This window comes from Pleurodeles waltl, chromosome 8 (assembly GCF_031143425.1).
Source record: "Pleurodeles waltl isolate 20211129_DDA chromosome 8, aPleWal1.hap1.20221129, whole genome shotgun sequence".
In the NCBI taxonomy this organism is placed as follows: Eukaryota; Metazoa; Chordata; class Amphibia; order Caudata; family Salamandridae; genus Pleurodeles; species Pleurodeles waltl.
This window is the reverse complement of record NC_090447.1, coordinates 612,657,679-612,679,642: the sequence shown is the minus strand read 5'-3', so window position 1 is coordinate 612,679,642 and position 21,964 is coordinate 612,657,679. Positions and strand designations below refer to the sequence as shown.

At 43.1% G+C, this 21,964-nt stretch overlaps 1 protein-coding gene across 2 annotated transcripts in view; it reads right to left on the bottom strand.

The window, feature by feature from the left end:
• Positions 1–21,964, bottom strand: part of FRMPD4 (FERM and PDZ domain containing 4) — a 1,397,101-nt gene that overhangs the window by 663,801 nt on the left and 711,336 nt on the right. The window lies entirely within an intron of this gene.

Below are 21,964 nucleotides of genomic sequence, written 5' to 3'. Positions count from 1 at the left end.
AAAAGTGAGGTGGTAGAGAGAACTTATATAAAAGTAATGTGGCATGAAGAAGGAATCACAGCTACATATGGTTCTGAAAAAAATATTTCCAGCCGAGCGCTCCAGGTCAAAGTTGAGACTGGTGCGTTTATTGCATTTAGATGCTGAGCAGACCAATGAGGAGCAGAGTTGGCATATAAAAATTAAGGGGTCTTACAGTATATGACTTTCAGGTGAAGATCATCTGTAAAAACTAACAGCACACGCCATGAATGGAACTTGTTCTTTTCAATCATGACTACACGGTGTAGTCAAGTACTTTGCAGTGATGAATTGACTGGATATGTTTTTGCAACTATCCTGTGGGAGAAACTGTCAATCTGAGACTGACTGTTTTATGACTTCTGGAGTGTTTACTGAATACGAAATGTATATGGTTTATTTACACTAGTCAAGTGGCTAGGCATTACAAGGCTTCTTCTAAATTTTCTGTTTGGCCAAATCTGCTTGTAAAACATTGGGGCACATCCCCAAGCTTTTTCTATGGGCAGCTGTGCCTTACTCCTGCCTTATAGTTGAGTTACAGTTGAATAGCCAGGCCTGACTCAAAGTATTTTCCATGAGTTGTTTCAATTTATAATACAAGCAAATTTGTGGAAAGCACGACTAAGCATGATTTACTAATAGGATTTTACAAGTTTAGAAGTAAGTCACAACTAAGCCTGACGTAAAACATAAACATTCATTGAAAAGGTTTCGTGAATCAGGCTAGGTTGTTCAAGACATTAAGCTGGAGTAAGACACACACACACACACACACATGCTCCTAGAAAAAGTTTTGCACCTCAGCTTTGTAACAACCCGGCTGTTTAGGGTTGCTGCAATCCCAGTGGGATTCTAATGGGTTTAATCGAGATTCAAATCGACATTTATGGATTCTGCACTCTTTTTTGCAGGTTTTTGCAGTGCACCAGGGACTACAACTAATGATGATAAAGTGCACAACAGACACTGATCTAGCTAGTTCGTTATGATACATAGAAATATTGGCATCAGCTAAAGGAAGAAAGCTGTACTGATCATTATTCACAAGCATGACTAACTGGTTGGAACTAGTCACCAGTGGTTTGTAGGTAGGGTTCAATGATAGACATCTATACTAACCCATCGCTACCTTTGTAAACTGACCAATCATGCCTCATGAATTCAGCGGACAGTGCTGTACGGGGCTTCCCTGTCATAGTGCTGTGAGGCGTGACATGACCCATTCATTCACCATAGTACATGACCCTGCTACTACCTCCCTACAGTCAAAATAGGGCCCTTTGAGAAATAAAGTCAGGGAGAGAGCAGATTGCTCCAATCAGTGACTGAGGATGAGGATATCAGATCACTTGAGGATGCACTTGTCTTCAGCGCTGGACTGTAAGGACCAGAAGATTATCTGGTGTTTAAGAGGGGCAGAGGATTTGGGCCCTTCCCATCTGGCAACACTACGTAGCGTGGTGAGACTTCCTGCTGTACGGGCCGTGCCTGGATGGAGTATGAGCCAATGGTCTTTGCCTGTCATCGGATGGAAGAGGCTGGGCTGGGCAAACCCCCTTAAGTTCAGAATTTTATCCAGTCAAGTGACTTTTGTGTTCCCAGGTTTGCACTATATACTTAGTCCAATTCTGAACGAAGACTTAAAATATCTGTTTACTAGACCCTTAGTCCACCATTTCACTAGAACCTTTATTACACACTTAGCTCATAATGGGGAAACGTAAAACCGGCCCAATTCAAATCTCAGCTTCCAAAAATTCTACAATAGATAGTTTCTCACAATGATATATGAAAGTCTTTTCTGAGGAAATTGAGGTGGTAGAGTGACATCTCTCTTGCATCAGACTCCCTCGAACCAGCAACTGTTTCAACACCTCAACTGACAATTGTTACAGGGGCACTAGTTCATTGTGTGGATCTGATTCCATAATATTGCCTTGTGAGCCTTCTTTACCTGCCATTCCTAATATCCAGGATACACCTCCCTCTCCAGGTGAGAGTCCAGTGATGAAGCGTAGGAAACACCTACCAAAACTGAGGGAGACAGATGAGCAGGCTAATATCGCAATCCTGCCAATAGGCTCTGCAAGGGATTCACTGAACACTCAAAATGCTCTGATTGAGAAATTATGTGAGACGTTTAGTCATCTTCTGGATAGTGGCCTTCACCAGCCTTCGCTCTTTACATGAAAGCTTGGGGTCTATAGAGAATCAACTGGCAAACATTGGGGGGCCCTTGTTGTAACTGCTCCCGAACCTCTGAATGCTCAGAAAGGGCGAAACTGTGGAAATAGGGAATGGAGATTTGTTGCAATGGGAGGATGTACCACCTGCCATTCACATACCCCCAGTTCTTAGGTAGTAGTTGTGGCAAATTTCCCTTGGTTAGTATCTTTGGCAATCAAAACAAGTGAGCACCTTAAAAATAAGTTCACTCATAGAGATCATGGGGATGTTATATATAGCAATCGTTTTATGATAATATTTTAATGGTTTACAGGGTCGGGTGGGTGGGCCCAAGTGGTGGGCCTATTAAGAAATTGAATTAAGGGGAAGGGTGGGTTTGTCCATTAACCAAGTGTTTTAAGGAGGACTGGTTCATGGTTAATTTCAGTGGACCTGATACAGCTGTGGTATTGTACATCAGTCCAATGTAGAGCTTATAAACCCGGGTCAAGTAAAACTCTTGCTCTTGTGCTTTTTTTCACAGACTCTTGAAATCAGTAATAATTGAGCTGAGTCTGTATCCCAACATCCCACCCTGGTTTCTGCTGATGAATTTTTGTTTATTAATTGCTTTTCAGTCCTATCCAACTTAGTTGAGAGCGATTGACTTGTCATAGCCAAACCTCAACTTTTAGCGCTGCCACAAACTCAGAACATGCTGCCTTCTAGATTTTTCGAGGCTGAGATTAGCCCTGCAACAAGTGATCTATCTATAATGGAGCAACGTGAAAGTCAGTTTCTGTTTCGCCCCCTAATGTCAATGTAACTAAGATTCTAAATGGAAAATTAGTGGGGATGACAGCTAAATTGGATCCTAAAGGATCGGTGGAATACATTAACATGTTTGATATAGTACTATTGCAAGAAACATGGGCAGCCGATGTTTTTTCAGATGCTTTTATTTGTCATATAGCCCATGCTCTCCCTACAGCATTTGGCAGGGCCAGGGAGGGTCTATTATCCGAGTTCAAGGCTTCACTTGCATGCACAGTTACACTCATTTCTAAGGGTAGAAGTCTTATACATGCATGTTACCTTTTGACCTCAATTTGGTATTCACGTTTATAATGATGACTTTTCACTAAGGAACAGCTCTAGTTTCCGTTTTCCTTTTGATTTTATTGACAAACTGGAAAAAAATGTTTGAACAAGGGAAAGGGTTTCAACCTGCTCCTACGAGTGGAGTTTAATGCTAAGCTGAGAGATAGATCTGCTTTATCAATACCTAATCATTTGGCTGCAAACAATTTAATGGATTTTGTTCAGACCAAGGACCAAGCGGACTCTTTATTATATAATATTTTGTTGAATCATGGAAGATGTAGGAAGACGTAGGTTTTAGCAGGGGAATGTATTCAGCTTTCTATTAAAGTCAATGGGCAAAAGTCACCAATACGAGAAAGATAATGTAAGAGATATTTATAGGTAATCATGACCTTGTTAATTGTTGTCTTTCACTTGAGAACAGACCCTTCTTTGTTGTTGAATCCGTTGAAAAACTGGGTGCTAACACTAGGACTTTATTCTTGAAACCAATGGAAACTTCTAAAGTAAATGAAAGCTCTTGGTCTGATATGATCTGCAGAAGTGCAAACGAAAGGCCGTGATAAACAGTGAAGTCTTCCCCGGGGAATAGGGAAGATGTACCGACCAGCAGAAAGGAATATAAAAGTCACCATGAAGAAAAGAAAATCTGATCTGATGGTTGAGATGTGACAGACGTTAGAATGCTCATGCTTGCTGTAAGAAACAGTCTTTCTGGTAACTAGTAAACTCACATGCTTTTTATAAAACGCCTAAGAAGCTATTGGGTTCAAACATTGGGCCTGAAGATTGGATAACCCATCTCCTATGGATATTTTGTCCCCCAGATAGTGACAGTGACTGTACTGACATAGAGGCAACGGATTTTCCAGTTAGTATAGCATTGTCCCTAGAAGAGGTGACAGCTGCAATCATTATTATTCCCTTCCAACAAGATCCTGGGCATCTATGGTGATGGACTTATAAAATGATAATGTTGAGTTTTGGGCAACTCTGTGACTAAACACATATATTGAGCATGTAAAATAAGCCTGCCCAAATCCTGGCGCTCAGAAATCACTATCCCAGTGTTTAAAAAGAGGATCTACCAGAACCCTATATGCTATCTCCAAATCTCCCTACTGGATTGATCTGTGAAAATAATAGGTGGAATTATCCTTTACAGGTTATTACTCTGGACATCAGAGCAGAAAATCTTATCTGAGGAACAGTATGGGTTCAGAACAGGTCTGGGTACACATGAGCAATGTCTTATCCTACATTTGCTGATATTTAAATACAAAGTGTTGCTCTCGACATATTGTTTTCATGACCCTCTCCTGACAGTGTCAATTGATCAAAGATGTGGGACTTTTGCTATCCACGGGGCTTGTTGGGGGCTTAGGGTAGTTTCTCTGTGCCCTTCATTTTGCTCTTTGTGTTTGTCAGATATGAGGAAAAAAGTGTAATGGACTGGCACTTTTGAGGTAATTCATGGTGGATGTTAGGGCTGTGTTTTAGCCCCAATTTAATTTCTGTTATACATTAATGGCTTTGAGGACAATCTTTGACCACTCTAATACCTGGGCCTTATTCCTTTCCACCCAATTTTCTGAAAATGTATAAAAGAAAATGTATCTCTGCTCTAATGTATAGAGCAGGAATGTGTGGGTTATAGCAAAGAGAGATGCTTAAAGTTGGAGGAAAACAGGACACGTATGTGAGTATTGGGTATACCTATGACTAGCCCACATTACACTGTGCATCTACAGCTGGGCCAGGATTATGTCCGGGACAATATAAAAGTGGCACATTTGTTTTGGACTTTGACCTGGAGTAACAATAATGACTCCTTTAATAAAGACGAAGACTGTCTTTCAGGTACTCTGGGAAATAGGAGCCCCAAAGTCTAGGTATACTATCTAATTTCATCGACCTGTCTGAAGTAAGGAAACTGGGCAATGGCCGGCTTTTTAAGAATTTTCTTGCTGCAAGAGACAGTGAAAAGGATTTGGTGTAGTAAGTTAAACTTCACCTGGGTCCGAGCCCTACTTGTACCTGGTATCACAATCATGAGGGAGGTCCTTCCTGACAAGGTTTCATTTGGGCTCCATTAGATGGCAACATATCTTCCTCCTTGGTTAATATAACACAATGGGAATTTACAGCGGTCCTGCAATGAAAACTCTGGACAGACCTTGCTACATTGAAAAAAAAAACTTTTTGCAAATTTTATCAGCCAATGTCACATGCATTTGTAATTCCAATCCTCAAGAGATTACCATTCAAGAGATGTAGAACAGCGTTAATGTTTCTACAGTCGCTGAATTGTGATGAAGGGAGCTCGAGATTAATTTTATTAAAATCTGCTATTTGGCACTGAAACGCCATAATGTCTGACTCCTTGGGGCTAAATCTGCAATAATGTAGTTGTGTAAGTATATATATTTAGCTCTTTAATAAGTGACTGCATGTAAGCAACACATTTTTCATTTTTGTAATTTATATATACGTTCTTAATGGTTCTTGATTGTCAGCTGTTGTTAATTGATTGTTTTTAGGATTATTTTGAAATGATTAAACAAAAAGTTTGATTGATTGATCACTTGAGTGACCGATCCTCGATGTCCTAATGTCTTACACGATAGAGGCTAGGTTGAATTTCCAGCAGTGAAACCTGTTCCAATAGCAGCTGGCGATGACACACCAAGCAAGGACCCGCATTGATTTCTAGTACAGACACTGACTCCCTTACAAGAAAGAATAACCACACTACGAAAGGAAAATGTTTTGTAACTGGTAGTAAAAAAATAACAACAATCAATGTGTCTTACAGTGAAATATATTATCACTAGTCGTATAAATAAACAGCCCACAGTGTGCTACTGCCATAGTTGTAATGAGGTTTCCATCCCACTACTTCCCAACAGGTAGGAATGGCGTCACCTTGGAAGGGACAGTAAGGACATGGGCTTAGGAAGTGTGCGGGACGTGGGGGTGTATCCCCACCCCCAGATTTTGGAGTGTGGAGGACATGGGGGACGAGGATGGCGGGGACAAGGGGACAAAAGAATTTCCCCTCTCACTGCTAGGATTTGCAGGGCCATTTCATCCTGATGTATTTTTACATTTTCAGAAGCGTCTGCACACACTTTCAGAAGCGCTTTCATTCCTTCTAGGCAGCATGGGAGAGGGTTTCTGATTTCAAATTTCTGCTGGCACAGGACAAAAGTTGAAATTAAGGGGCCATAAGGCCTCATTTTGTTTGATTATTCGGGCTAGAAGCTGTTTGGAACCTCACACCTAGCTGTTATTTAGGAAACAAAAGCATACAGCTTGCTATTACTTCACAGGTATACAAGAGAGAGATAGTGTTGACTTTGTTCAGTCCCTGAATATAAGAGATAGGTATGCACTGTAAGAATGTCAGATGTGCTGGTCTGTGCCAGTATTTCCACAAATAACAATTTAAATACCACTGTTTTGTTTTATTTCTTTTATACTTAATCCAATGCAGGGTGTCCAAGCGCTTCACATCATACACATTATTATTTCCTGAGATATATTGGGCACACAGAGATCTCTTCAGCAGATGCCTTAACCCCCACAAGATATTTTAAAAAGCAGACTTTGCTCCAATTAAACAGAATTGATTTACTGCCACATATCTCCCTTATGCCAATTTCTTTGTGGCAGAGCCTCTAAAAAATACATTTATAAACTGAGGCCCAGATTTTTTGTCAAGGTTGCCTGACTTTTTTGGCAGAACCCCAAAGCAAAATCTCATTTGTTAAATATAGTAAAGCGCTAAAATGTACTCATGATAGACCTGCTAAACCTATGTCTTGAGGTGTTTAGATCTGATGCCACCTTCTTTGAGGTCATGGGTTGTGATGCCAAGTGCAATGTCACACACCAAGATGCCATGCGTTGTGATGTCACTTGCATGCTGCGTAACTTGGTTAGTCCCCCGCTTCTTTTTTTAGGACATGTGCCAAGGGTATTTTTAGTTGCCTAGGATCACACCAGTTAGTGAAACAGGGAAGGGGAAATTTTATCTTTTTACACTATACAATTTAGCTACTAGAAGGGTATCTCTTTCTAACATTTACATGTAATGGAGATCCGCCCCAAGTGTAAACGTAAAGATACTTCTTGTAAATGCCCTTTGTGAATTCCCAAAAATTTTAAAATGCGACTTTTGGTCTAAACTTAGACCAAGTGTCTAGGTTTACCTTTGTGAATCAGGCCAAATATTGTATATCTAAGTAATAAAGGGTTGGATTATAGAATGGCTAACAGGGAGAAGCCATGTTTCATTTTAGGCAGTTTGCCTAGTGTTATTTGTTATGTTGTTGTTATTGTCACATACTTAAGCATATTGAAGTATATTATCTTTTCTGTATTTAACATTCTCGTTTGGCTTGTTTTATAATTTTTTTATTAATTTAAAATTTTTATGAATAGAGACATAAAAAATGGCAAATAAAGAATAACAGTTACATGAGAATACATTGGTGATAGGTCCACTAAAATTATGCAGCAGGGGAGGGCTAAATTATGTGGTAGGGTTGACTAAGTTGTGCAGGCAGAAGAGGCAAATTATGCGACATAATGTGACAGTATTTCATTATTTTGTCATTTTTACACTTGATAACACTCTCTGGGCTTAGGTTTCACCTCATTAGTACCAGCATAACACCTACATATAGCAACAAGCAAAAGAAAGGTTAGCAGTAAATGTTTGCAAATGGGCCTTCCATTGTGCACCAATACGTGTTGCTGCTCTTTTAGTAACTTTTGAACCATTTTTGTTTAAATCTGCAGATTATGCAGCCGATGTTAGATTTTGTGGCAAATGCAACAAATCCATAACTATGTGAAAAACACTGCAGCGCACAATCGCATAATTCCAGTGGCCCTGGTGATAGCCAACCCAGGTATCAGAAATACAACGTTCATATCAATGCATTTGCATAAATCTGCACACATTTCATAATGTTACAGGACAATACAGCAGTCCTGGCCCATAACATTGTGTGTAAAAGGCCCTAAATAGCAAGATACAGTTTTACTGTCGCAGTCACAGAGGAGTTCCATAAAAATATATAGGAACTAGGCTGAATGCTAAGTTCATTAGATCAAAGCTGTCTGGTTTGCCAAAGTCCTTTAGAGTACATTTGGAAAGCTTTACTGGGAATGTATTCCACCATTGGTTACCTTTGGCTTTGCAACTTACATTTTGCTTGGTTTCTATTTGCTATCTGTATTTGATTTAGGCTGTCCAGCTTGAGTTCGTCCCTCCAGTAGAGCATCTCTTGTATACTGTATCCTTCCACCAGTATACGATGTCTGTAAACAGGCCTTTAAATATTGTTCTTATCTTGTCTCACTTGCTGTGCATTCAAAGACCAAGGCCAAATTACAGGCTCTGTCTTCCCATGGAGCTTGGCGTTTATCTTTCTTTCACTGACTTCAAAGTGAGAGAACTTGTATGACAAACATACTAGCTACTGATGGTGTGGTGGAGGAAGGCTTTAGTAGGCTATTTTTATCTACTACACAACAAACCTCAAATATTTGTGAATGAAATGTGCAGATACTTAAGAATATCCGTGTAGTGTACACAAATATTTTAAGAGGATCGAAACGAATCATTACACTAGGTAATGACATTTCCACACATTAACATTTGTGTGCTGTATGTTTTTATCAGTAAAACTGTATGTCTTTGCAAATGTAATGGTCATTTCAGTTGAAGATGTGTTGCCCGTAATGCAGTGTGCTACCACAATATGCATACTCCACTTTATGTCACTCTACTCTGTTCTGGACCATTCCATGCCACTGCAATCTACTCTGCACCACTCCATTCTGCTCCTCTCTACTCTGTATCACTCTACTGTATGCCAATGCACTCTACCCCATTCTAGTCTAGGCCACTCCACTCTACTCTGCACCACTATAGACTACGTCAATGCACACTACACCACTCTACTATACACCACTGTACTTCACTGCAGCACTCTACTCTACGCCACTCTATTCTACTCTGCACCGCTGCACTCAACACCACTGTTCTCTACATCACTCTACCCCACTGCACTCCATGACCCCCTTTGCACTGCAACACTGCACATTACGCCACTCAATTCTACTCTGCACCACTGTACTCTATGCCACTCTATGCGTCTGCACTCTACACCAATGCACTCTATGCCACTCTACTCTACACCACTGCCCTTTATGACACTCTACTCTGCAACAGTGCACACTTTGCCACTGAACTCAACACCACTGTACTCTGCACCACTGCACTCTACTTGCCACCACTCTACTCTGTGCCACTATACTGCACTCTACTCCACTACACACTACACCCCTCTGTGCTGCATCACTGCACTCTACGCCACTCTATCTTGCAGCACTCCACTCTACCATGTGCCACATCACCCTATGACACAACACTCTGCACCACTACACTCTGTGCCACTGTAATCTATGCTGTACCACTCCACTCTGCAGCTGTACTCTTCACCACTAGAGTAGTGCACTCTACTAAAACCAATGCACTCTATGCTAATCTGCTCTGCACCACTGTACTCTGCACCACTTCACTCTAGACCACTCTACAACACTTCACTCTGCATCATTACACTCCATAATACTCCATTCCGACATCCTACTCCGTTAAACTTTACACCACTCTGTGCCAGTATACAACACTTTACTCCACTCTGTGACCCTCTACACAATTGCCTCTACACAACTCCGTGCCACTTTACTCCACTCTATTCTATGAAATACTACTTCACTCTATGCCACTCTATGACATTCTATTCCACTTCAATCTACTCTACTCCACTCCACTCTATGACACTCCATACCACTGCACTATACCACAATGTACTGTGCTCAACTACACCCTATTCAACTCTCTCTATGGCACTCCACAGTACTTCACTCCACCCTATGTCACTCCACTCTTCTTTATGCCTCTACACTCTACTCCACTCTGACACTACTCCACTCTACTCACTCCTCGACACTCTATGCCACACCAATGGACAACACTTTATGGCATGTCATTCTCCTTTGTGCAAGGGTCCGTGACACATTCCCTGGGAATCCGCAGACCTTGGCCAGCAGAAAGGCACTTCTCCAGCTGGGGCATCTAGAAACACATGTGTTTTTCTATTTATTAGTTCCTTTGTGTAGCAGTTTCAATAGCACTGCAAAGTTCCTTGTACATCCAGCAGCGGTGGCTCCTCCGCTAAAGGGGGAAAAGCGTTGCCCTACTACTCTAAGCAGTGCATAAAAGGAAATATAAAATGATAATAACAGACTGTTATTATAATTTATTTTATGGTGCAGAGCCAAGTTAGGGCGGGGTGGACTGGGCTGTGTCACATAGAGGAGGAGTGGAATGTGCACCATAAGTGCGCATGACGGTTTAACCGGCCATCTTGGGCCAGCCAAACAGACATGCTCACTTTGTATTTCCCCACCCGGGTGTATTGCACAGCCAGGTGGCGAACATGAATAGGCATCCACTCCCTGTCTGAGTGGTGAGCCAGGCTGCTCAGACCAATCACAACTCTGCTGTCATGCTGGTGACAGCAGAGTTTTGATTGGCTTAGAGGAGTCTGGGAGCCTGTGTGCTTCCGTGCTGCTGAGACTCAGGAAGAGAAGAGGATGGAGGAGAGATGGGAGCCATACACAGATTAAGTGTTCTTTTTTATTTTTCATCCCCCTCCCTCAGCAACCCTGTTACTTAGCAGTCACCAGATGCTTTTGGGCACAAATAAAAGCATAAAGATAACTCTGTTGATTAATGTACCTGTAGGAGAGAGGTAGGGGTTTTGTCTAGTGGCAGTTTTGACTCATCTAAGGTAGCGCAGATGGTTAATATGCCTGCTGCAAAAAACGTCTATCATGCAAAGAACAGTATTTTATGTGACTAGCACTGTGGGTTACTACTTTTCTCATAGAGCTTGTTTTGTTACTGTGCAGTTCATAAGTTCTAATCATAATCTAGCGGAGTGAGCTATGAACTGCCATCAAAGAGCTGCATGCAAACTGGACGGCACAAATTAGAAAAATATGTTTTGTTTTCCCTGTCTGTAATTTTTCTTATGCTGCTAATAAAGGTTTGCTTGTGTAGAATATATTCTTATTATTAAAGTCAAAGCTAACCATTGTGTTACGATCTGAATCCCGAGTTTGTACTTCTCCACACCAAGCACTCTTAGAAATTGCCTACCAGTGTGGAGGCCATGTGAATCCTACACCTTGTAGTGCCCTGTAAAGTGCTCCAACACCTTACACTGGTATGAGAGGTGTTATTAAACAAATTAATTATACGTGACAGAGAGGCTATGGAGAGATGTGAGGCCCTTATGGTCTACTTCGTTTCCCCACCACATATTTATGTGAAAAAGCCTTTTCAGATCTTACGTACCTAAAAAATAAAAACAGAAATAGCTTGGGAAATGTAGAATCTGACCTAAGGATTCAGCTTTCCTAAATAAGACCAAACATTGAAAAGTTAGTCACCTGATCTGCAGCGCCAAACTTCCCATTACAATTTTTTGATTCTTGAATATTTTTTCAATATAAAATAATTAGATCTTTAGTCATTTCTGTATTTGTTTGGTGTGAACTTGCTTGTGTATTTTTTTGCAAATTTCTGTTTTAATGCTTGAAATTTAAATTATGTAAATTGCTTGGGGGTTCCCGGCTTCCAGTAGTGATTCAGTGGAGGTCCTCAGGAGTCAAAAGGTTGTGAATCACTGCCTTATGGCGTAGCTTCTGTAATTTTAAGGTATTGAAATAGAGCAGAAAAAAAAAATCAACGTTCCATTTGTTGCTTTAAACAGCTGTTTTAATTATGTTCCATGTCCTGACCTGTCTTTCACCTAGGCTGCTGGCAGAAGGCAATTCAAAACCGGACTGTAATTACCTTATAATAGTCAAGTTCTGACATCTTTTCTTTATATTCGGTGAATTGATGCATCAGAAGTAGCCGCTTATATATAAATTAATCACTGCTGTTTACACAAGGATCACAGAATCCCATATATTAAATAGTGTGTAACACCAAGAGCTTTTTCAGTGTAAATGCTCACAGTTTTGACTGATGTGGAGCTGACCAGCCCAAGATCGCACAGAGGAGCAGAAGTGTTATTAGAATAGGGCTTTAGAGCACAGTTTACAATTATTGTACCTGATAGCTTTTGATATCCCTAGTGCAGTTTCAGTTTGCATGAGGTGAGAGGCATGATTGTCCCTTCTACCTTTATTTGCTTGGTGCATGAAGATGCAAGGTTAATCAACATGTTTTTTCACATTTGGTCTAAATACTTCGTGAATGTAAATAACAATAAAACATACTTTCAAACTGACAATATGCCTTCTTTTCTTCCTATTTCACGTCCAAACTATATGATTGAGTACATTTATAGGAGCCTGCATTTCGCAAACAATGGGAGATTTGTATAGGGTCAATTGAGAAATCCCCAAGGCTGTTGCTGTACCCCCCTGAAATTTATTATTTCCTATGCCCCGAGTAAGGGGTGTAGGATACCAAAAAGTATGAGCAACAGACTAATTTCTGAATCCTCAAAAGACGTCCTGGAGTGATTATGTCTGTGAGACTGGATGTGAGTGTTGACCTGTTCACGCTACGAGTAGGTTTTGGAAGCAAAATTAAATCCCGAATGGTGGACTCTTTTGAGCCACCTGACCTACAGGCTTTGACTGCATGACAGACGTCGAACGGAGACTGAACTGGTGTGTGAATGCGTTAGATTTATGGACAGAAGGGAAGAACTTTTATTTCTTACCACGGCCATTCTCACATTTGATTATAAGGTACCACTTTGGCTGGCAAGGTACCGGGTTGAAATGTTTCTCATCCAGAGGCATGTGCTCTCTAATCATTCCAAATCCAAGAACACAGATCCAAATTTTCATGCATGCAGGGTATTTACTAAAGTCCTAAGTAAGAGTGTCAAGTGAAGTAAAAACTGTGCACAACATAGAAACGTTTGATGTTCCATTTGGACAAGACACAAGTAATGATTTGGCATTTTGAAAGTCCTCCCAATTTGGGGGGTGCAAGGTAGTTGAATAACCAATTTTCATTGATTTTCATGCACTCCATATACCTGTGCCACAAAACAATCGCATGTTGTGTGCTGTCTCACTTTGTGATCTCACCTCACAGCCATGGATTCTCGGGCTGTACCCCTTTTGTTACTATAGCATCCTGCTTTGACACTCTGGGATATAAGAGGGTTTCAGTTAAATTTGTGCAGGAGCAACAGCATGCACTTATAGTAACCACATAATTTCCAAAAAAGTGTTTTTAATCTAAAACTTGCATAATCCTTTCTCTACCAAACCTAGGACTGCATGTCCATCTCCAATTTAATTTGGTTTCATTGTGATTGCGTACCATGTCTTAATCCTACCTTTTTTGTTGAACTCACTATCTTTACAGCGATTGTGATTTATTGTCTATGCATTATTTTGATGTTGTCCTATATGTGACCAATAAATTGTTATAAATAAATTGAACTGACATGAAATGCAAACCAATAATATAAATTCTACATAGTTCTACTCAGCTATTTAGTTACAATGAACACATCAACATAAAACTCAAGTACAAATTCAAACCTAAAAAATCATTCATGAAAAGAACACTTTGGGATTGTAGGCTTGTACACAGAATAAAATGTGCCAACAATTGGGTCTGATTAGGATCTTGGTGGAGGGGATACTCTGTACAAACGTGACGGATAACCCGTCCGCAGTATTACAATCACCATAGGATATAATGGGATTGTAATACAGCGGACGGGATATCCGTCACTTTGTGATAGAGTATTCCTCACTGCTAAGATCTAAATCAGGCCCTTAATTTCTCAAACATAAATACCTTTAGAAACTAACAGGATCGTTTCAAAGATGGCGAGTGACCCCTATTCCGCTGGGGCAGCAGTGGCTCTGCTGCTGCCTGCCCCGCAGCAGACACCCAACCTTATTTTAAATTGCCTGCCAATCCAGCAGGATGTTTCAGATGAAAGTGGTTCAGTCCATCTAGTGAGAGCACTTGTGCTATAAATGTAATGGCACACATGCTGCCATGTCATGTAAGCCTGCTCTGCATTATTTTTGGCTCTAACAAACAAACTTTCATAAATGGGATTTTTTTCCATGATAAACAGATAATCAATGTCAATGGTGTTAGGAATATTCCTTCCTGTGTGTGGGGACCTTTAAATCATTACCCTGCATGTATACACCATGTCTCAGATCAGGGTCTTGAGAAGGAAAACTATGCCCTAAATAGGATGAATCCTGTCACACATTAACATGGTGTTAGACCTGTTAGCCTAAGGGTGGTCTTCCCTCAAACTTTTTGCCTGTTTGCTTCGAACGTTTGCTGTATCTTTTTGTTAGCTGTAGGACTCAACACTTTACCAGCCTGACCAGTGCTAAAGTGCAAGTGCATCTCACCTAAACATAGTAACATTGGACTATTCACAATTGGCACAGTTAATTTGCTTGTAAATGCCTTGCAAAGTGGTATACCATATACCCTGGGCCTGTAAATTAAATACTACTAGTGGGCCGGCGGTGCTAATTATGCCACACATTTAAGTAGTCCTTGAAACATGTCTCATGACTGACACTGCAGACCTGTGTGTGCAGTTTCACTGCCAATTCAACTAGCCATTTGCAATGCGTTGCCAAGCCTTAAACTCCCCTTTGAGTACATATGCAACCTCTAAAGGAAGGCCCTAGGTAGCCCATATGGCAGGGTGCTATGTGAGTAAAAGGCAGGACATGTAATTTTATGTATTACATGTCCTGGTAGTGAAAAACACCCACTATAATTTTTCACTACTGTAAGGCCTACTCCTCTCATCGGCCAGCACTGGGAATTCCTTATATATTTTTAAGCTGTAATTCATGATCAGAAAGGAGTAGCTGCATCGTGTTTCATTAACTGGAATAGTAATGATAAATCCTATTTACTGTTGAAGTCAGGTTTACTATTACTATTTTAGAAATGCCACTTTTAGTAAGTGGGCATTTCTCAGTTCTTACACCTCAGTGTGCCTGCAGCTTGTCTCTAATACATGTCTGAGGAAGGTGACAGCTACACTTTGTGCACTCACACTAGACAGCCACAAATACAGGAATATTAGGTGTGTCTGAGCACTCATCTGCATTCTGATGGCTTTCCTGGTCAGGAAGGGTGGAGGGGAGCTGACCCTTAACCCTGAAGAGGGAATGCCTATCCCAACACAAAGGGACGATTTCCCCTACTGATAATCTGGAGCCAGGGCTGAGGAAGAAAAGACCTTTGTGCACTTCAAAGACCCTTCTGTAAAGTCACCCCCACTTCAAAGGAACATTTGGGTATAAGAACTGGGGCTCTGACCCTACCAAATCAGTACACTACTAGACCTGTGAAGAACTATGCCAGGAGTAAAGACTGCCGTGCTACAAGGAGTGCCACTCTGCTGGACTGCTTTCCATGAAGGCCTGCCTCTGCTTTGATGAGTTACCCTGCTGCCTGCTGATCTCTGCCTTGCTGAGGAAGGACTGGACCTCTCTCATCTGAAACCCAGAGTGACTTCAAGGCCTTGTTGGCTTGCCCCTTGTTCTCCTGCAGTCTCAGGGATATCAACGACTGCCTGCAACCTGCAACCAGCACCTGGACTCTGTCTGCTGTGAGTCCAGCTCTGCCAAGTGGTGCCCATCCAGTCCTGGGCCCTTAAAGGTGAGCATCTGTGCTGCAATATAAGAAAACCAATGCATTCATGGCGTTGCGCTGGTCGGAACCAGTGCATTTCCACTTGATGCCAGCACATCGCCTCTGTTGCCTGAGTCATGGACACCGCATTGCTGACAGCACGATGCATCGTCCTCAGACTCCAATGTATTTTAGACCTTGCACGTCTTGACGCTTCACTCCAGCCCAGTGGTTTGATGATGACGAATCCCCTCGAAAATCCAACACTATCTGATCTTTGAAGCACACTCAACACTATGCAGCTTGGAACCGATGCACCACGTACATCTCCGTGATCAACAGTGATGCATCTCCTCCTCTATCCTACACATCGAGTCCTCCTCTTTGATGCTTCATCCGTCCACGGTACTTTCTCACCTGACCCTTCTGGGTTCTGTAGTCAGTCTTCCCTCCTTCGTGGTCGGCCTGAATTTTAGATTTACTCGACTTCTACTGATTCAATATTTGTTGTTTTGGTCTTGTTTTACTCGTTAAAATATTGGCTATGTTTCTAACCCTGCATGGAGTACTTTTTGTGTTGTTTTTACTGTGTTACTGTGTGTGTGTGTTGCACAAATACTTTACACATTGCCTCTTTAGATAAGCCTAATTGCTCAGTGCCAAGATACCGGAGAGTGAGGTCAGGTTATCTCTAAGTCTGTATCTGACTTACCCTGACTATGCTGGTGGTTCCTGCTTGAACATGGTGTATAATCTGGCAACCAGAAACCACATCTCTAACTTATGGTAGCCTCTGCTAGTTCTTTCTCCACCTCTGGATGAGAAAGCGGAACTACGGGTTTGGCAGCTCTGGAGCCCTCCCAATTTCTGGCATAATTATTGACTGCTAAGCCTTAACTGACTCAGAAGTCGAAACAGACGTAAACAGACAGCCAGCCTGCCCAATGTTGCAGCAGAGAGCCTTACCTTCTCACAATCAACACAGGACAGCCCATCCAATTAAATGATATCCACCTTGTTGGCATGGATCATTTTGGTGACAGTGTTTCCAACAACATGGAAGGAGCTCTTTCCTCAAAACTATAATGTTGGGTGTGCTGCCTTGAATTTCTGTTTTCCACAGGAAAGCTTCCAGTGGTCCATGGGGTCTTCTGACATACTGAATCCTAGGTCATTTAGGAGATAGATTCCAATGGTGGGGACACCAAAGGCTCCTCCGTCTTAAAACCTATCAGTTCCCTCCACTAAAAGAGGGGATGGAAATTCAGGTTTAGCTGGGTGTGAGCACCACTGCTTTATAGCAGGGCCCACACTCACCCATGCTTAACCCCCCCCCACATGTTTAATTGGAAAAAAATGAAGTGGACAAAGATGTGTTTTGGAGCTAATGATATACAGCCCACAAGAAACTTCCAACGAGAAATCACAGCATTCAAATATTTTGTATAATAATGCTACTATATAGAAGCACGTCAGAATATCAATGTGTCCTTATGAGTAGAATCAAACATTTTTAAATCTAATATGCCCCTTAAGATTCACAATATGATATAACAATAAATTGTTCATGCTCTTTTGTTTTTCCAAATATTCATTAATGTTGACAACAAGTAAAAGGGAAATGAACATAGAGCATTTCCAATGGATTATTTTATTTAAAAAATCTGCAAATCCTCTGAGTTTAATGCTATTTTTATGAATAGTTTACTTGTATTTTTAACTGTAAAATAGGGAGCACAAAATGGTTCAACTCCATGCTCTGAAAACAGATTAATCTAATCCCCTTTCTGCAGGTGAAACATTGTACTTGGTGACTGAGTAAAGGCAGTTGCATGTTTACAATGGATCCAAAATGCTGTACCACAAATGGACATGGTAGTCAGAAAATGTGAATATGTTTCTGTAGTTCTTGGCTACTGAAACTGACTTTCAGTGACATGAATAGTTCTATTCCTATATTTGGACTTTAGATGTGGACACAAAATTGATACCCAAGGTAAATTGATAGATGTCCCTTTTTGCTTACCTCGTGGCCTCCTGCCTCATTTAGACATTGGGAACAACTGGATTTCCAATGGTAGCAGTTCAGCTAGATTCACAATCAGAAACCCATCTGCCATATGGCCACTGGTGTCTCAGCACTGGAACACCTGCTCTTCTCTTAATAGATTTTATGTCATGTTTCAGAATGTTCAATATAGATCCACATCATTCATTTTTACAGCAACCCTAACAGCATTAAAGTGGTAAATAGTGATGTTTGGATTCTAATCGATATTCAGGCTAATTTTGGTCAACCTCGGGTGCTTGGCTTTGGCCAACAACTATTAAACGAATCTACTAACAGTTAAAGATTGAGGTGGTCACTATGAGTCTGGCGGTCCAGGGACTGCCATGGTGGAGGTGGTGGTTGCACTGCCGTGGCCCCCGGTGAAGCAGACCACCATATTATGAGCACGGGGATAAAACCAACAGAACACAGCCAAGTCGACGCCTGAACCGCCACTGCAAAGCGACCACTGTGGCCGTTGGCAAGCATATCCCGGCTGGCGGGGAGGCAGTTTCCCACAACCCCATTACGAGGCTGCACACCGCCAGGATTTGTGGGGAGGTCGCACTGGCACAAAAAGCATGGTGAAAATGAATCACTCAAAAGGGAACATTCACCTTCCGAATCACAGGCACATTGGTAGGCGCCATAGCACACGAATTGCAAGTCTTCCCAATGCTCCTGCTGGCTCCTGAACTCCAGGACCAGCGACAAAGACACCAATCATAAGTACACCCGCCTAGCACACACTGGAGGAAAGGACATTAGTACACATACACAGCACAGCAAGCTATGACCACACACACACGCAAAAAAAAACACCCGTACCAACACACACTGATACACACACACACTCACACACGCTAAATCGCATATTTTCCACACGTACATGTGGAAGGAAAGCCAGGACAAGGTTGTTACCATCTACACCAATGGTGCAGTACTATATATATATATATTAAATATATAAAACTATTATAAATAACAATGTACAAAGGGGCACAATGCCCACTACATAGTGTCCAGAGTGCCCCTTGCACACTGGACACAGAATAAGGGCCCAACTTGACTCCTGACTGCAAAGTCCTGGCCTTCATTGGGGAATGCAGGGGCATCAATGGGGCATGCAGGCACCTCAGGGGTGGGGGGCGGGGTGGGGGTTTGGGTTTGGAGGGGGTTCCTTTGGTCTGGGTTTGGTGTGTGGGTCCTTAGGCTTGGATGGGGGAGGTTTGGGCTTAGACTTAGATTTTGGGGGAGTGGGTTTGGGTTTGAGCTTGGGAGGGGTGACTGTGAACTTGGTGGGCGTGGAAGTCTTAAGTGGGGAGGGGCATGGTGACGACCAGGAGAGGACTGGGAGGTGGAAAGCAGGGGTGTGGGAAGGGTAACAGGTTGCTTGGGGGGGAGGGACAAGTTCACTGGTGATGAACAGGGAAAATTCATGAAGGAAATGTTTCTTGGGGGCATGGGCCGGTCATAACCGAAAGATATGGGAGTGGAGGTAGAGGGAGTGATTGAGAGGTGTGCACATGGAGGTGAATTGGGGGCAGGTGTATGCTTGGATGCCATGTGTGTGTTATGTGACTGTTGGGTGGGTGACCGTGGGCATTTAGATGTTGTGGGAAGAGGGAGAGGAGATGCAGAGAGATGGCAGGGGGGAAGTGTGAGTGTATGTTGTGGTGGTGTCTGCAGGTAGGGTGCGTGTGCTGCATGTGGGGGTGTTGACAGTCATGCTGAGCGAGCATGTGGTGTATGGGATGCATGTATGGGGGTCTGATGTTGTGGTGACGGTGGTAGAGAGTGTACTTGTGGCAGGATCTGGAACTGATGAGGTGGTGACTGCAGGTGTGAGTGGTGTAGTGGCTGTGAGGGGGTGGTGGTGAGGGAGTCGGTGTACGGAGTGGAAGTTGTCATGTCTGCATCTGAATGTTGTGTGTGTGCATGGTGGTGGTGGCGTTTGTGGTGCTTATGTTTGTCCTTGCCACTGTGTCTGTTGATGTGGATGCATGTGAGTCAGAAAATGTGCCTTGGTTGGGTGAGGGGAGAGGGATTTGGGAATGGGAACAGGTAGCTAGAGGGGGGACAGAAGAAGAAGGGACACTGGCTGCCGTCAATGAGGAGGCCAGAGTCTGACACAATCTCTGCAGGCCAGCCAGGGCACCGTGAATGCCTTTCAGGAACGCATTGGTCCGCTGCATCTGCGATGCCAGTCCCTGGATGGCATTCACAATGGTTGACTATCCCACAGAGATGGACCTCAGTGCCTCAGAGCTTCCTCAATGAGGGCAGCAGGGCTGACTGGGGCGGGAGCAGAGGTGCCTGCGGCAAAGGAGATGCCCACCCTCCTGGGTGAGCGGGCACGGGCAACTGGGTAAGGAGCTACAGGGAGGGCGGTGTTGAAAAGGGGGGGTGGTTGACAAGGATGTAACTGGAGTGGTTCCAGATGGGTACGCCACTGCAGGGAGACACCATCGGAGGAGAAATCTGAAGATGGTGTGGTCGATCCTGTCACCCATGTGGCACTCCCCTTGCCCTCTGTCCCACTGGTCCCCTGGATTCAGCCTCCCTGCTCCCGTGGGCTGCAGCTTTCCCACTTGCCAGTATCCCTTCTCCTTCGCCTGATGATGCTGATGCACACAAAGACAGTGGAGGAGAGGGAGGGAGAGAGAGAGAGAGGGGTGCAGTGGGTCAATGCCAGCACAACAGTCACACAGTGTAACAACATCATCATCTGCTGCCATGCCCTGCCACACCATGCCCTCACTTGTACATGCTACAAAAATGGGACACCATGGGGTAAACTACAGCTATGCTGATGTGTACTGCTGATGGTGGTACAATTTTACCCATGTACTTGATGTGAGTCACACTAGTCACACATGCCCAGTACTTAGCATCTCCACATGGCCTTTTAGGGAAACAATTCCTGTACTCCTGTTTCAAGTGAGTCCTGCATGGGTAGGTAGCATGCCTACTAAGCCATTGACATTTAGAACACTGACATCTTGTCCCACTCTGCCTCATTACACATTCAGAACATGGCAGCAGAATGAGGACTAACTTATCTCTCCTGGCACACTGGTCAGAAAACACAGATGACAATGCCCTGACACCTCAGGTGTACTGGTGATGTTGGCAGGAGCTGGATTCCAAAACTTGTTTGAGGGTGATCACATAAATTACACATTGGAAGTACTTGCCTTCATAAGTCACTGAGTGCATGGCATGGGCACACATCTGTGATACTAATCCTTGCACGGTGACTGATACCCATAGTAGACAGGCATCTATCTAGTACCTGCGTTACAGCTTCCCACTATTACTCAACCCAAACCCACCTAAGCAACATATTAACGAGGTGAGAGTGTGTACTTACCCCCTTGTGGGTGCTGTGCTGCCCTCAAATGTCCATCCACCTCAGGTAGGCCACTGCCAAAATGCGGGCCATTAGGAGGGTCAGGGTCCGACGGGCACCCCTCCCTCATTGGGAGGACATCCCTAGCTGGGCCTCTGCGGTCTTCCTGGTCCAGCGTTTCAGGTCCTCCCATCTCTTTTGCAGTAGGTGCTCCACCGGACATGGACCCGCAGAGTCCACACTTGCTTGGCGATGGCCCGCCAAATCCCCTTCTTCTGATGGGCCCTGACCTGCATAGGTGACCCCGAAAGAAGACAAAAGTCCGGTACAGTGGCATCACAGGGACAGCAGTGGACAGCACACATCACACATCTCATGCCCACACTCACATATCTACACGCCACTAACACTCAGAATCCTCACCCATCTCCATGCATTCACTCTATCTGCCACGTCGCAATGCCTTACGTCCACATACACATCTCTCTCAGACAGGATGGTGACATTAGACTCACCT